The sequence below is a fragment of the Dromiciops gliroides genome, chromosome 3 (assembly GCF_019393635.1).
Source record: "Dromiciops gliroides isolate mDroGli1 chromosome 3, mDroGli1.pri, whole genome shotgun sequence".
Taxonomy (NCBI): Eukaryota; Metazoa; Chordata; class Mammalia; order Microbiotheria; family Microbiotheriidae; genus Dromiciops; species Dromiciops gliroides.
In genome coordinates, this window is record NC_057863.1 from 623,302,792 (window position 1) to 623,318,078 (window position 15,287).

The window sequence follows — 15,287 nt, forward strand, 5'->3', positions numbered from 1 at the left end:
TTTGGATGCTGTTTGAACTTAAACCCAGTGAATTATTTATTTTACTGACAGAGACAGAGAGTGGGTGAGGGAGGGGGGAGAGATGGAGAGACAGAGAGAGGGAGAGGGAGGGAGAGAGAGAAGTGGAGAGAGGTGGGGGAGAGAGGGGATCCATTTTTGCCTTTGCTACCTTTACCTACAGATATTAGAAACAGAGAATGCCTGAGGCTGAGGCAAGAGGCAGGCAAACTATCCTCCACCCCCATATACTTTCTTTTTTTTTTGTGGGGCAATGAGGGTTAAGTGACTTGCCCAGGAACCCCCATATACTTTAAGAAGACTCATACCATGGTGATACTCTTCCTTCTCCTTTTTTCTCTTTCTCCCACTCGAAGAGCATATATATATATACCCTCAAGATTTCCTTGTTCCTTAATGTTACAGTTATTAATTCTTTAGAATTTGTTTTAAATTTTCAGTTTGGACAAAAGGTTGATCTTTATTGTTCCTGGCTGTGTGTTTCCCTATTTGTGAAGGGAAGTTGCTGACAAAGTATGAGAGAGCTAAAGAGTCAAAGAAGTTTAAGCCTTCTGTTTCAGTCAGGATTTTATCCTGTCTGGGGGCTCCTGAGCTACAAGAGAGAGAATCTTATAGATTATTATATTTTTATAAATTTCCTAAAGGAGAACAAAAGTTGAATCTGAGATTTCTCCTTGACAAAAAGTCTGTAATATATAAGTAGATTTAAGAGATGGTAAGGAGATTGATTGAGTAGAAAAACAAAGAAGAGATTTTTTTTTTAAAAGAAGCAGCTGCCTCAGCCAAATTTACTTCCCTTCACTTTTCTCTGATGGTCTGGCCAGATTCTGAAGATGTGGCATAGTGAAAGATTGACTAAGAGAAAGTCATACTCCTAGGGAGAACTGAAGGGAAAAGTTGGTTTTTCCCAGATGAAGGGAAAGATGAATGGGTAGTTTTCCTGTTGAACTCCTACCCTCTTTTTATTATTATTTTAAAATTTTTTAACACCTACCCCTTTAAGGGTTTTTAACCCCTACCCTAAAATTTACAAAGCATTTTCCTCATCATGACCCTGTGAGGTATGTAGTATGAATCTATCTATACTCCGTACTATCTTTAGCTGATAGATGAGGAATCTAACTCTCAGAGAATTTTTTGTCTTATTAAGGTCATGCACTAAGTGTCAGGGCCAGGACCTGAACCCAGATCTTCTGATTCAAAGGCAGATCTTCTTTTTTGCTCTACCATCTGGACCACGTCGACCTCTCAGGAGAGCAACCACTAGCTCTGTGAGGAAAGAGCTTAGGTGGTAAGAGGAGTTGAGAGTTGAGGGAAATCAGACATAAGCCATGCCACTGATGGATTATGAGCCCCTTATCTTGCATGCAGCCTTCCATAGGTATGTTCCATGCTGCCTAGTCTCCAATCTGTGTGGGTTGATGGTTAAGCTCAAGTACTGGAACCCTGAGGAGAACAGGATTTGATTGGAGGCATCCTACTGACACTGGGGCTGGGCTGCTGGGATATATGTCACTTCTACTTCCACATATAAGGCCGTCAGAGATACCCACTGGGATGTTGCTCATTTTATCCCCATGGAATATGGGGAAATAGTACCTTCTCACTGGGGAGGCAGATATTTCTTCCATCTGATTTTGACTTGGGAAAGAGTTATGGGGACACATCTCCCTCTGTGATGGATGAAGAAAAGGTGCCCTGCTCCTGAGGAGGGGGGAGAGAATCAGAAAAGTTAACTCTGGCACAACTGGCTCTTGGATCTTCTGTATGAAAGGAGAGCTTTGACATCCCCTCTTTTCACAGTTAAGGAAACTCAGTAAGTGGATGTATCAAGTAACTTAATGATAATGTCTTATAATAGCATAATGTCTTTAATAGCACTATTATATATAATAATACCAGAAATCTTAAAGGTTTCTTATAGAATAATGCTTCAATACCATTGTGCCAAAGTAATTTTATAGCCATTATCTCATTTTATCATCATGACATCATTTGAAATATAGAAGGGATAAATATTATTACCCCCATTTTTCTGATGGGAAACCTGAGTACAAAAGAAGTGAAGTAACTAACCTAAGGTTATGCAAAGACCTAGTGGCAAAAGCAAAGCCCAGGGATGGAACTAAGGTGGGGTGTCTTGAGCTTTGACCCAGGGTGCTGTATATTAGGGGGCATACTTCTTCGCCTTTTGGTCTTTCCATGTTTCTGGGTCCTCTGTTGGCCATGCACCATGGCTCCCCGAACTTGTGACATGACTATTTCTGTTCTTCATCCCAGATTGTACCTCTTTATTATCTTATTGCCATTGAACTCTTTTCCCTGGGCCTGGTGACTGCACTGAAAGCATATCCTAACATCTCAGTGTCATGGGGAAAATGGGGTAAGGGGTTAGGGGTAGGGGTTTGGGGTCCTTAGGAATTCCTCTTTAAAGAATTATACCCTCTTGCACACAAAAGCAATGAGAATAGATGGTAGTTTATTTCAGGGCTGAGGAAGGGAAAGGGAAGGGAAGGGAAACCATGAAAGAAGTCCTTGGACTTCTCATGGGGAGAAAGACACAGAGAGAGTGGCTCTGAGATACCAATCTCCTCAAGTAGGAGACTGGCAGTTACTTTTATAGAGGACAGATGGGGGTGACTGTGAAAAGTTCCTTTAATGAGGGAGGACCATCCCCCCACTGGTGGTGGCTGGAGGAATTGGGTGAGGGGTGACTGCAGATCTCTCTCAAGCCATCTCCTCAGGACACAAAGAAAGCAGCCACACCTAATCTTATCACCCCAGGTTTGAGATTGTCTAGAATGAAGGGTGAAGGTCCCAAAGCTAGCTCAGTCTGATCTGGTTCCACTTATTTCTTTAGGTGTGTCTGTCCTTTGGTTTAGTTTTTCAAGGAGAAGGTTCTTTGATGTGCCCCAGAGAACTTCTGGGGTGCTATGGGCCCATAACATCAGGATCAGGGGATCCAATGCCTCTGCCTCTATACCACCTGTCTAATGCTTCCCTGCTCTTTACCTATTCCTGGGTGTGGGAGGATCCAGAGTATTGGGCAAGATTCTCCTTTATATGGCCATAGAGCAGAGAGAAAGGAAATCTCTTTCCTTAGTTGGTTCAGATATTGCTTTCCTATAATCCCCCCCCCTCCCCCTGCCCAAGGTAGAATACCCTAGAGGAAGAACAAAGCTATATATATATATTTTTTGTTTGGTTGGTATTTTGAGGCAATTGGGGTTAAGTGACTTGCCCAGGGTCACACACCTAGTAAGTGTTAAGTGTCTTGAGGCCGGATTTGAACTCAGGTCCTCCTAAATCCAGGGCCTGTGCTCTATCCACTGCGCCATCTAGCTGCCCCTATATTGACTTTCACCTGAACAAGAGCCTGGTTATCCTCTTATTAGAATGACAGGTCTTGACTTCTGGACCTGGATTACTGCTGGAACTTGAGTTACTACAGCTGAACTCTTGTAGCTAAGTGCCCTCTGACTTCCTATTCTCTCTTCCCCACCTTAGAATGTGTGAGTGCAACCCTTAAGGCTTGTTCCATGGAAAGGAGAACAAGAGGGAAGAGTCTTTCTGTCTCATGGTGAAAGAGACTTTGAGAGCTACCCTGCCCTGTTCTGTACTTCATCACAGGTCCCTCAGCTAGAATCTGACCATCATGATGTTCTGTGTAGATTCCCAGACTGGGAGGGACTTTAGAAGACAGAATGCCAGAGCTGGGAGGGCCCTTAGAACACATTGGGTTACAGCTGGGTGGGACCTTAGAACACAGAATGGCAGAGTTGAGAAGGCATTTAAAACACTGCATGCCAGAACTGGGAGGGCCCTTAGAACAGATGTCTGAATTGGGAGTTCTCTTAAAGACCATCCAATTCATGGCAGCTAGGTGGTGCAGTGGATAAAGCACCAGTCCTGGGTTCAGGAGGTCCTGAGTTCAAATCCAACCTCAGACACTTACTAGCTGTGTGACCCTGGGCAAGTCACTTAACCCCTATTGCCCCACAAGAAAGAAGAAAAAAGAAGACCATCCAATTCAACTCCCATCTGTAACCTGTATTTGGGGGCATCACGTGGATAGAAACAAGAGCAGCAGGGTATTGAACCTGGCCATTCTTCCCCTTGGTCTAGCCTCCTAAGGATGGATGGATTTAGGTATCACAAATGAAGAAATTCCCACACACCACCTTGCTCTACCATCTGGACCACGTCGACCTCTCAGGAGAGCAACCACTAGCTCTGTGAGGAAAGAGCTTAGGTGGTAAGAGGAGTTGAGAGTTGAGGGAAATCAGACATAAGCCATGCCACTGATGGATTATGAGCCCCTTATCTTGCATGCAGCCTTCCATAGGTATGTTCCATGCTGCCTAGTCTTTTTAGGTTGGGATTCTATTAGAAGGACTCTTGAACTTATAAACTACTCAGGATTCAGTTTACACCCAAGCCTTCTCCCTCCATACCAATGTCCGTGATTCTATCTCAGGGGCTGGAGATGGTTATGTGGTTATGGCCATGAGTTAAGCCCTAAAGGGGATGCAGCGACTTTAAAAATATGGGCAAGGTTTTCTCTAGGGTCCTTGATTGCTCAATGGAAAGCATTTCTGAATATGCCCTCCCGTCACATGGGAGGAAAGGGTGGAAAAGGGTTGGATCTAGGGATGATAAAATACAGAGGATGACCCCATCCTATTCTCATTCTCTCTCTCTCTATCTCTCTGTCTTCTGTCTCTCTGTGTCTCTCTGTCTGTGTCTGTCTCTTTGTCTCTCCTTCTACTCTTAATCCCTCCTCATCTCTACCTCCGGCTTATCCTGGCTTCCTTCAAGTCTCCATTAAAATACCACTTTCTGCAAGAAGTCTTTTCCAATCCCTCTTTTTGTGTATGAGGCAATTGGGGTGAATTGATTTGTCCAGGATCACACAGCTAAAAAGTATCTGAGGGTAGATTTGAACTAGGTTCTCCTGACTCCAGGGCTGGTGCACTATCCACTGTGTTACCTAGCCGAACAACCAATCCTTCTTAATTCTGGCACCTTCCCTCTGTTGATTATCTACAGTTTATCCTTTACATAGCTTGTTTATATGCTGTCTTCCCCATTAGACTGGAAGCTCCTTGGAGACAGGGACTGTCTTTTGACTTTCTTTGTATCCCCAGTGCTTAGCACAGTGCCTGACGTGTAGTAGGTACTTAAGAAATACTTCTTGACTGACACACACTGAGGTAACTAGGATTATATGATAAGTACATCTGAGAGGGGGGAAACCAAATATCTACGTGAGAACAGAGAAAGAAATTGTTACCCATAGGGGATCAGGGAATGCTTTATTTTAATTTTTTTATTTATTATTGTTTTGGTGGGGCAATGAGGGTTAAGTGACTTGCCCAGGGTCACACAGCTAGTATGTGTCAAGTGTCTGAGGCTAAATTTGAACTAAGGTCCTCCTGAATTCTGCTTTATCCGCTGCACCACCTAGCTGCCCCTTATTTTTATTTTTTAAAATTTCATTTATTTATCTATGTATCTACCTATCTATCTATTTATTTATTTATTTGTTTATTTATTTATTTTTGCAGGGCAATGAGGGTTAAGTGACTTGCCCAGGGTCACATAGCTAGTAAGTGTCAAGTGTCTGAGGCTGGATTTGAACTCAGGTTCTCCTGAATCCAGGGCCAGTGCTTTACCACTGTGCCATCTAGCTGCCCCCTATTTATTTATTTTTTTGTTTGTTTTTTGGAGTTTTTTTAGGGAATGCTTTATGGAAAAGGTGGTCGTGGAGTTGTTTTTTTGAAGAATAGGCCAGAGTTCAATTGATGAAGAAGAAAGGAACAGTGTAAGCAAAGGCACAAAGGTGGGAAAGTTCAGGGCATCTTCTGAGGGAAAAGAGTTGTCCAGCTTGACAGTGTGTGCAGGTTTTCTAGGAGAATAGGCTAGTGTCAGAATGAGGAAGGGCCTTGAATGCTAGGCAAAGGGACATGGTCTTTCCTCTTGGGGCAGCAGGGAGCTCCTGCATGTTGTTGAGTAAAGAGGTGACAAGACCAAATCTATGCATAAGGAAGATTGGTCTAGTCAGGGATAGATTGGAGAGTGAACCTAGAGGAGGGATGAATTGTTAGGAAGAAGCTTTTATAGAGCATACAGAGTGCTAGACCTAGAATGAGGGAGACCTTGGTTCAAATACTGTGTCAGACAAGTCATTTGGCCTCAGTTTTCTCATTTGTAAAATGGGGATAATGATAGAATGGTGATTATTGCTCATAGTTGCTGAGGAGATAAAATGAGATCGTGTATGTAGGGTGCTTTGCAAATCTTAAGACATCATATTAATGTCAATTATTTATTGCAGTAGTCCAGGTAGGTAATAATGAGGCCTTGTACTAGAATAGTGGCTGGGAGAATAGACAGGAGTGACCAAAGAAGGCAGATATTGTTGAAGCAGAATTGACAGGATTTGGTCACTAATTGGCTTCTGGCAGTGAGGGAGAAGAGAGAGTCATAGATAACAGCAAGGTTTAGAACAAGGGAAACTGAATGAATGGTGCTGGAACTGACAGAAATAGTGAGATCAGAGTAAGAGCTGAGTTGGGAAGAAATACATTAAACCTATTTTCTTTTAAAAATGTTTCATTTATGTCTTTTTTTTTTTTTAGTGAGGCAATTGGGGTTAAGTGACTTGCCCAGGGTCACACAGCTAGTAAGTGTTAAGTGTCTGAGGCCGGATTTGAACTCAGGTACTCCTGACTCCAGGGCCGGTGCTCTATCCACTGTGCCATCTAGCTGCCCCTTATGTCTTTTTTAAAAAATCACAATCAACTGGGGACATGGTGCACTTCCCTACCTCACCTCTCATTTTACCCTCCCTTGTAATGAAGAAAAATTAAGCAAAACAAGCCTGTCACTAAATCTAACAGTGTATGTAACATTCTGCCCTAACAGTCCCCCACTTTTCTGCTGAGTGGAGACAAGGATGCTTCATTATCTGTACTCTCTGAGATTATTGTTGGTTTTTGATCATTCAGAGTTTGACTTCCTATTAGTGATCATTCCCCTTATATAGTTATAGTCATTTGTATTGTGAGGGACAAAATTTGATATACGGAGCGTTATTTGGGTGACTGACCTTAATATTGGGGTTGCAGAAATATGAAGGACCTTTTAGGTTTAACCCTCCCCTCTGAACTGCCCTTTTTAGATATTTCTCCCAGGCCAATAAGATAGGAGCCTCTAAGCTTTAGTTCACAAAAGGATCAGATTTTATTACTTGGGAATTAATCAAACAACAAAGGTGAAACTAATAAAAATCAAAGATAAGGAAATAGGAAAATAGAAATACAGATAGATATTCTTAACTCTAAACTTAGCCTATGCAATCCCCAGACCGTTGTAATGATTGGAATGATGCCACCTGCTGGAGACTTAATGTAGAAAAGTTCTGCCGGGGCAGCTAGATGGCGCATGGGGCAGCTAGATGGCGCAGTGGTTAAAGCGCTGGCCCTGGATTCAGGAGGACCTGAGTTCAAATCCAGCCTCAGACACTTAACACTTACTAGCTGTGTGACCCTGGGCAAGTCACTTAACCCCCATTGCCCTGCAAAAAAAAAACCCCAAAAACAAAAACCAAAACAGAAAAGCTCTGCCATGAGGAGAAGGCCTCTGAGGGCAAGCCATGAGGTCAAGGTCCTTAGCGTCAGGAAGTGACATTTGCTCGTGGGTACTGTCTATCAAGGCTACCAGCCAATCAACTTGAGGAGCCTCCCATTTCTGGGAGGAGGACACAAAGTAGGAAGCAGACGCTGGCAGAGGGGTTCTCTCTCTTTTGGTTCCTGACCTTGCCATGGTGGGTCCGACGATAGGGTCTCTTAGAAATAGTTAGATTTTTACCTTTCTCTCTGATCCTAATGCTCTTTACTAAATACTTAAATGCTTAAATACTCTTGCTAAAGCTTATAATTTATTGGCCACCACTCATTAGATTTTAGATGGTATAGCTAGAATTTTAGCCCCTTACAGTTTGGCTGACCATGAAAAGAAAAGCTGAAACCTCCATCTTCTGATCTTCCGGTTGGGTAAGAAATTTCTCCTACCCTGTCCCTTTAAATCCAAAGTACTGCTAAAGTACAGGCTGTTTTCTATTTAAATTTTCAAATGGACCTTTTAAACTGCCTAATTATCCTATTTCTGATTTTAGTCTGTTTAACCAGACAAATGGGGGATAAGATCATGTTAATCCTTTGTTTTTGTGGATTTTCTATTTCTATTTTTATTTTTGTTAGAAGAGCCAGCAAGGTGCTCACACAAGGGAATATAGCTATACTCCATGCCTTTTCCAAGAAACCTCTGACTCCTGCATTTTTTTCAAATTCTAATGCTAAGAGGTTCTCTAATTTAGCATGCCTGGAGGCAACGACCCAGCCTAATCCCCTAGCAGTGGGGGAAGGGGAAACCAGGCCTGAGTTCAAAATCAAGTCTGATTCAAATTGCCCTGGTCCCTCCCCTCCTCTCCAGACCCCACCTTCTACTCCTCCTATGGCCAAGCCCCTTGATCCTCCTGCCAGGGAAGTCCAGAGATCTAATGCACATTCGCAGCTTTCTCTAATTACATTTTCTACTCAGTTACCAGAGAAATCAGGCTCAGCCCTTCCCCAGCCTGGCTGTGATTCTGACTCGACCTTAGAAAACCCTTTAAATCCCAGATATGCTTGTTTTGTTCATAATTTTGCTAATCTGCTTTTGTCTTTAATTAGTAACTTTATAAAGCATTTGTATTATGAAAGGACTGACAGACAATATAGAGGGGTTAAAGAAGAAAAACTTGCTGAATAAAAATGACAATCATATTTCAAGAAGACATATTTTGCAGAAATGTAGAAGTAAGTAGCAAGGTATTGATATGAGTATTGGGGTTTTTAGATATCGGAATCAAAAGTCTTCTGAATTCACTCAGAGTAATAAAGTCAGTTCAGAGGTTACATAGGATTTCTATGCTATTACATTTACATTTTGAAATTAATGGTATGGGTTTATTTTCATGCTTTTGAGATTGTGTTTTATACTTAGCTTTAAAAAAGGGAGAATATTTGTAAAAGCTTTTTATAGTCATGTGATCAAGTTTATATTTTGTAATACTCTTATTAATATTAAGTTCATATTCATTTAGGTTTCCCTAGTCTGAAATTTCATTGTTTTTTATCCTTCCATGTATATTTTCTTCTATTCATTCATCTAATTTTGAAATAATGCAAGATGGTTTTGATTTCATAATACAATGTTAATTCTAGGAGTATTGTGCTCCCATATACTGAGTTGTTTGTTTTTGTTATTTTTTTCTCTCAACTGATTATTTGATTGAACTCTATAAAGCATTTCCCTGGCAAATTGGTTGCCATGGCAAGTGTAAATTGATTCTAGAAGTATTATTTTTCATAAGCATATTAAAAAAAAGAGGGGAACATTTTTTAAAGTTTTCTTTTTCAAAAAAAGTTTTCTTTAAGATTGTGTTGTGGGGGCGGCTAGGTGGCACAGTGGATAAAGCACCGGCCTTGGATTCAGGAGTACCTGAGTTCAAATCCGGCCTCAGACACTTAACACTTACTAGCTGTGTGACCCTGGGCAAGTCACTTAACCCCCATTGCCCTGCAAAAAAAAAAAAGATTATGTTGTGTTTTAACTTGCATTTAAATATGTTCTGATTTTTCACAAAAGTAATTGTATACTTAGTAAAAAAAAAGGGGGTATTATTTGAAATTATTGCATAATTGTATATTATATTCTGAGTCAAGGTACATTCAGATTTTTTGTGATCATTTATTATCCTCAATTTTTAAATCCACATGAGACTTGGATTATGGGAATTTATCATTTAAGACATTAATTGCCTTCATTCTGAGTTATCAGATGCCAGTTGGCCAAGATGCCATCCAATGGAAAGAGGAATACATTCAAGAGTAGACATTGAACTGTCACATGAAGGGAGACATGCATGAAGTCAAGGTACAGCTGAGGGAATGGCTTTTGACAAATGTTGAGGTTAGTTTCTGTTGGTTTAATTTTTTCCCCCACAATATTGTACAGATGGCTGGAAGTTTTGATCCCACCCATCTCATTCTACACCTGGCTTCTATGCACTCTCCTATATGCCTGATGCCATGGACATCTCAATCCCATGCATCTGATTAAGTCTGACTCAGTTTCCTCCATTATGTTCGGTGGCATGGACATATATTCCATCCACCTATTTTAAGCCTGGCATACTGCATGGGCAGTATATATTGTTCAAGTGTGGGAATGCTCATATCCCATCATTTCTCTGTTCTTTTATGGTAACCCCCAGAATTATCTCAGGTGTCATGATAAATACAGTGTTGAATTTGGCCTTGACATCTGTTACCAATTATATTAGATTCTTTAATTTCTCATAATGGCATGAGGATAATTAGGCAGATGATGCAAAAAGTGATGAAACAAATATAAAATTATTTTTTAAAATTAATATCACAACAATTATCTTCTCAATTTACCCTCCATAAGGGGGGGACTATAGTAGTATTAAGTTTTAGAGAATGTTTCAATTTTTGTTTTATTATATGTTTCATGTATAACAAATAAGATTCTGAATTCCCTTAGACATGTTTTTGAGAACTCTCATTGTTTGATTTGATTATTGACAAAGCTATTTTAAAGTTGTGTTAAGCTCAATTTTGTAGGAAATTTTCCTGGCTGATTACCAGCTTCCACACATCAACCCCTAAACAGACTTCCGTTCCATGACTACACCCAGATGACATCTGAGAAAAGACGTTCAAAGACTTTAAATGAACAGTTTTGTTTTGTTGGTTTTGTTTTTTCCTTCTGTTATTATATACACCATCTGTAACATGTACTCTTTGCAGAGGTCCTCCCTCTGCAAGACCAATGTCAAAGCATCGCATTCATTAGGGACTGCTCCTCTGGACAAAACTTTCTTCTCTCCCTTTTCTATATTGTTATTAACATATTGTTAGTTAGCACAGGGCATTATATTCTGTTATTTTTGACTGTTTCATCAAGGAAACACCCCATTTCTTAAGGAAACAAAGGGGGGACTGTAACGATTGGAATGACGTTGCCTGCTGGAGACTTAATGTAGAAAAGCTCTGCCATGAGGAGAAGGCCTCTGAGGGCAAGCCATGAGGTCAAGGTCCTTAGCATCAGGAAGTGATGTTTGCTTGTGGGTACTGTCTATCAAGGCTACCAGCCAATCAGCTTTAGGAGCCTCCCATTTCTGGGAAGAGGACACAAAGTAGGAAGCAGACGCTGGCAGAGGGGTTCTCTCTCTTTTGGTTACTGACCTTGCCATGGTGGGTCGGATGATAGGGTCTCTTAGAAATAGTTAGATTTTTACCTTTCTCTCTGATCCTAATGCTCTTTAATAAATACTTAAATACTCTTGCTGAAGCTTATAATTTATTGGTGACCACTCATTAGATTTTAGATGGTATAGCTAGAATTTTAGCCCCTTACACCATTTTCCTATTAAGCTAGTTCAAAGGAATTTAGGGTTTTCTGTCATTAACTCACCAAATACCTGAACAGCCCGCCAGACCGAGAACCAGAACATGCCACCAGGACAGCAGTCACCACACAGAGAGAGCAAACTAGCGTTCCAGAAGTGACTCAAGAGCTAGCATTCCAGAAGTGACTTGAGAGCTAGCATTCCAGAAGTGCCCTCTAACCTCTCTTCAGGGAGCATTCAATCTTTTCTCCCCCAAAAGGGGAGGTCCTTCAAAAGCTGCCTATACCACAAATAATTTTTACCACAGTATGCTGTTCTTTTGATTCCAAGCCCAGTCTTAGACACATTGTTTTTGAGATGTCAATGGAACATCCTAGTGGAAATGCCCTATGGGCTTTAAAAATAATAAGATCATTGACTTAGAGAGGGAAGGGAATTCAGAGGCCACTGAGTCCAACCCCCCTCATTTTACATATGGGGAAACTGAGGCTCTGGGAAGTAGAGACTTGCCTAAAGTTGTATGAGGAGTTCAACCATCAGAGACAGGCATTGAGCCTATCCACCAAGTCTTCTGACTCCAGATCCAGTGCTCAGTACTCTCCTGCCTCATAATGGGAGACTGAAGCTTGGAAAATAGGTCAAGGATTGGAGATAGAGATTTGGCAATCATCTCTACAGAGATGGTGTTTGAAGCCATGGAGTAAATGACATTGCCAAAGGAGAGAGGGTAGAGTGATCAAGAACCTTGGGAAACTCTATGTGGCCTAAGAAGAGGCTGAAGCTGAAGGTGAAGAGGAAGTCTAGTAAGAGGTCAACAGAGACAAAAACTGTAGATTGATTGAGAAAGAATGGATTTTTTTTTGTGAGGCAATTGGGGTTAAGTGACTTGCCCAGGGTCACACAGCTAGTAAGTGTTAAGTGTCTGAGGCTGGATTTGAACTCAGGTACTCCTGACTCCAGGGTTGGTGCTCTATCCACTGCGCCACCTAGCTGCCCCGGATATTTTTTTTTTTAAAGCAACATCACTGGAGACCTGGTTGTCAATGGAAATCTTTAGATTTTGAGCTCCTTGAGGGCAAGAATTTTTGTCTTTTGTCTTTTTTGCATCCCTGGTGCTTATCACAGTACATGGCATATAGTAGGTGCTTAAGAAATACTTGTTGAGAGAGGGCAGAGCCAAGATGGTGGAGGAGAGGCTGTGACTCCCACAAGCTCCAGATAAACCCATCCACTCACTCCCAAATAATGTAGTAAAAAAACCCAACAACAACAGAGCAGTCTAATGCACACAAGAACATAGTGAGAGTATTTTTCAACAAAAGAGGGCAATTGTGATCACCTACTAATCAGGCTGAGCAGCTCAGCCTGCGGTCTGAACCCAGCCAAGAACAGATAGGGCTTCCAGAGTGCCTCAGAGTCTTCAGTGCCAGGAACTTCTGAGTCTCCAATCACAGACTGGTGAGGGGGTTCGGTGGTAGGCCTGGGTGAAGTGGAGGCAGTCTCTGCTGGAGTTGGGGTGAAGTTTCCTGGTTCTGAATCAGTGGGCTAAATTGAGTGATGGTGGCCCAGTGGCGGGGGTGGGGGTGTGGGAGGGCAGCACAGGCACGCCAAATTTCTTACCATAGCGAATCAGAGTTCAATCAGACTTCTGTTTCTGGGTCAAAGAGAAAGCAGCTATGGTTACTCACAGGCCAGGCAGGCTGAGAAGAAGCCCAATTACACCCTGGGCCATGTGTAGCTTGAACAGTGTGTCCTGGAAGCAGTGCTACACTTTAAGAAAAAGTTAAGGGGCAGCTAGATGGCGCAGTGGTTAAAGCACCGGCCCTGGATTCAGGAGTACCTGAGTTCAAATCCGGCCTCAGACACTTGACACTTACTAGCTGTGTGACTCTGGGCAAGTCACTTAACCCCCATTGCCTAAAAAAAAAAAAAAAAAAAAAAAAAAAAAAAAAGTTAAAAGCCAAGAAATAGATGGCCAAGATGAGTAGGGAAAGAAAGCAGCAGACCATAAAAAACTTCTTTGGGGGAAAGGTAGACCACAATACACCCTCAGAAGAAGAAGATAATAACAAAGTCAAAGCTCCAACATTCAAAGCTTCCAAGAAAAATATGAATTGGTCTCAGGCCATAGAAGCACTCAAAAGGGACTTTGAAGAGAAAGTCAGAGAGATAGAAGGAAGATTTAGAGAGATGGAGGAAAGAATGGATAGAAAAATGAGAGCAATGCAGGAAAGCCATGAGAAAAAAGTCAATAGTTTGAAAAGCCAAATGGGAAAAGAAATAGAAAAGCTCTCTCAAGAAAATAATTGCCTAAGAATTAGGATTGAACAAATGGAAACTAGTGACTTTATGTGAAACCAAGACACAGTAAATCAAATCCAACTGAATAAAAAAATAGAAGGTGATATGAAATATTGCCTTGGAAAAACAGCTGACCTGGAAAACAGATCCAGGAATGATAATTTGAAAATCATTCAACTCCCTGAAAACCATGACCAAAATAAGAGCTCAGAAACCATCTTCCAAGAGATTGTCAGGGAAAATTGCCCTGATATTCTAGAAGCAGAAGGCAAAATAGAAATTGAAAGAATCCACTGATCATCTCCTGAAAGAGATTCCAAAAGGAAAACCTCCAGGAATAATATAGCCAAATTCCAGAGCTCCCAGCTCAAGGAGAACATATTGCAAGGAGCTAGAAAAAAGGAGTTCAAATACTGTGGAGCTCCAATAAGGCTAAAACAAGATTTAGCAGCATCTACATTAAAGGACCAGAGGGCATGGAATATGATATTCCAGAGGGCAAAGGAACTGGGACTACAGCCAAGAATCATGTACCCAGAAAAACTGATTATAATCTTTCAGAGGAAAAAATGGGACTTCGATGAAAAAGAGGACTTTCAGGCATTTGTGATGAAAAGACCTGAACTGAATAGAAAATTTGACTTTCAGATACAAGACCCTGGAGAAGCATAAAAAGGTAAACAGGAAAAAAGACTTCATGAAGGATATTAAAAGATCAAACTGTTTACATTCCTACATGGGAAGATAATACTTTGAACTCATAAGAACTATCTCAGTAAGGAATTCACAGAAGACACAGATCTGAACTCAATATGAAGGGATGATATCTGTAATGCATTTATGTTTTGTTCTTTGTGAGGCAAACAGGGTGGGGTGTCTTATGTCTGGGACCAGATTTGGGCTTGGGGCCTCCTGGGTCCAGGGCTGGTGCTTTGTCCACTGTGCCACCTAACTAACCCATGATGACATCTTTAAAATAGGGTCGAGGTGTAGGAGGAATAGACTGGGGTAGGAGGAAGGGGAGAGATGGTCTGGGGAAAGGTAGTTTGCATGAAGGAAACAAGAAAAAAGCTTATGGAGGGGAGGGGAAGAGGGGGAAGGAGTGGGGGAATGAATGAACCTTAATATCATCAGAATTGGCTAAAAGAAGGACTAAGGTACATACTGAAGTAGGTATAGCAATATATTTTTGCCCTGAGGAAGGGGAGGGAGATAAGGGGGGGGGAGGAGAAGAGGAGAAGGAGGGAAGGGCAGATTGGGGGAGAGAGCAGTAAAGAGCAAAACACTTTTGAGGAAGGTGAAGATGTTCTGAATTACTGCACAAGTATGACATATTGAATTGCTTGATTTCATAGGGGGGGTTGAGGAGTGAGGGAGGGAGAAAAATTTAGAACACAGAATTACCTCAAAGACCTTAATCTCATCAGAGTGGGCTCAAGGAGGGAATAACATTCACACCCAAGTGTGAGGAGTAATCTATTTAACC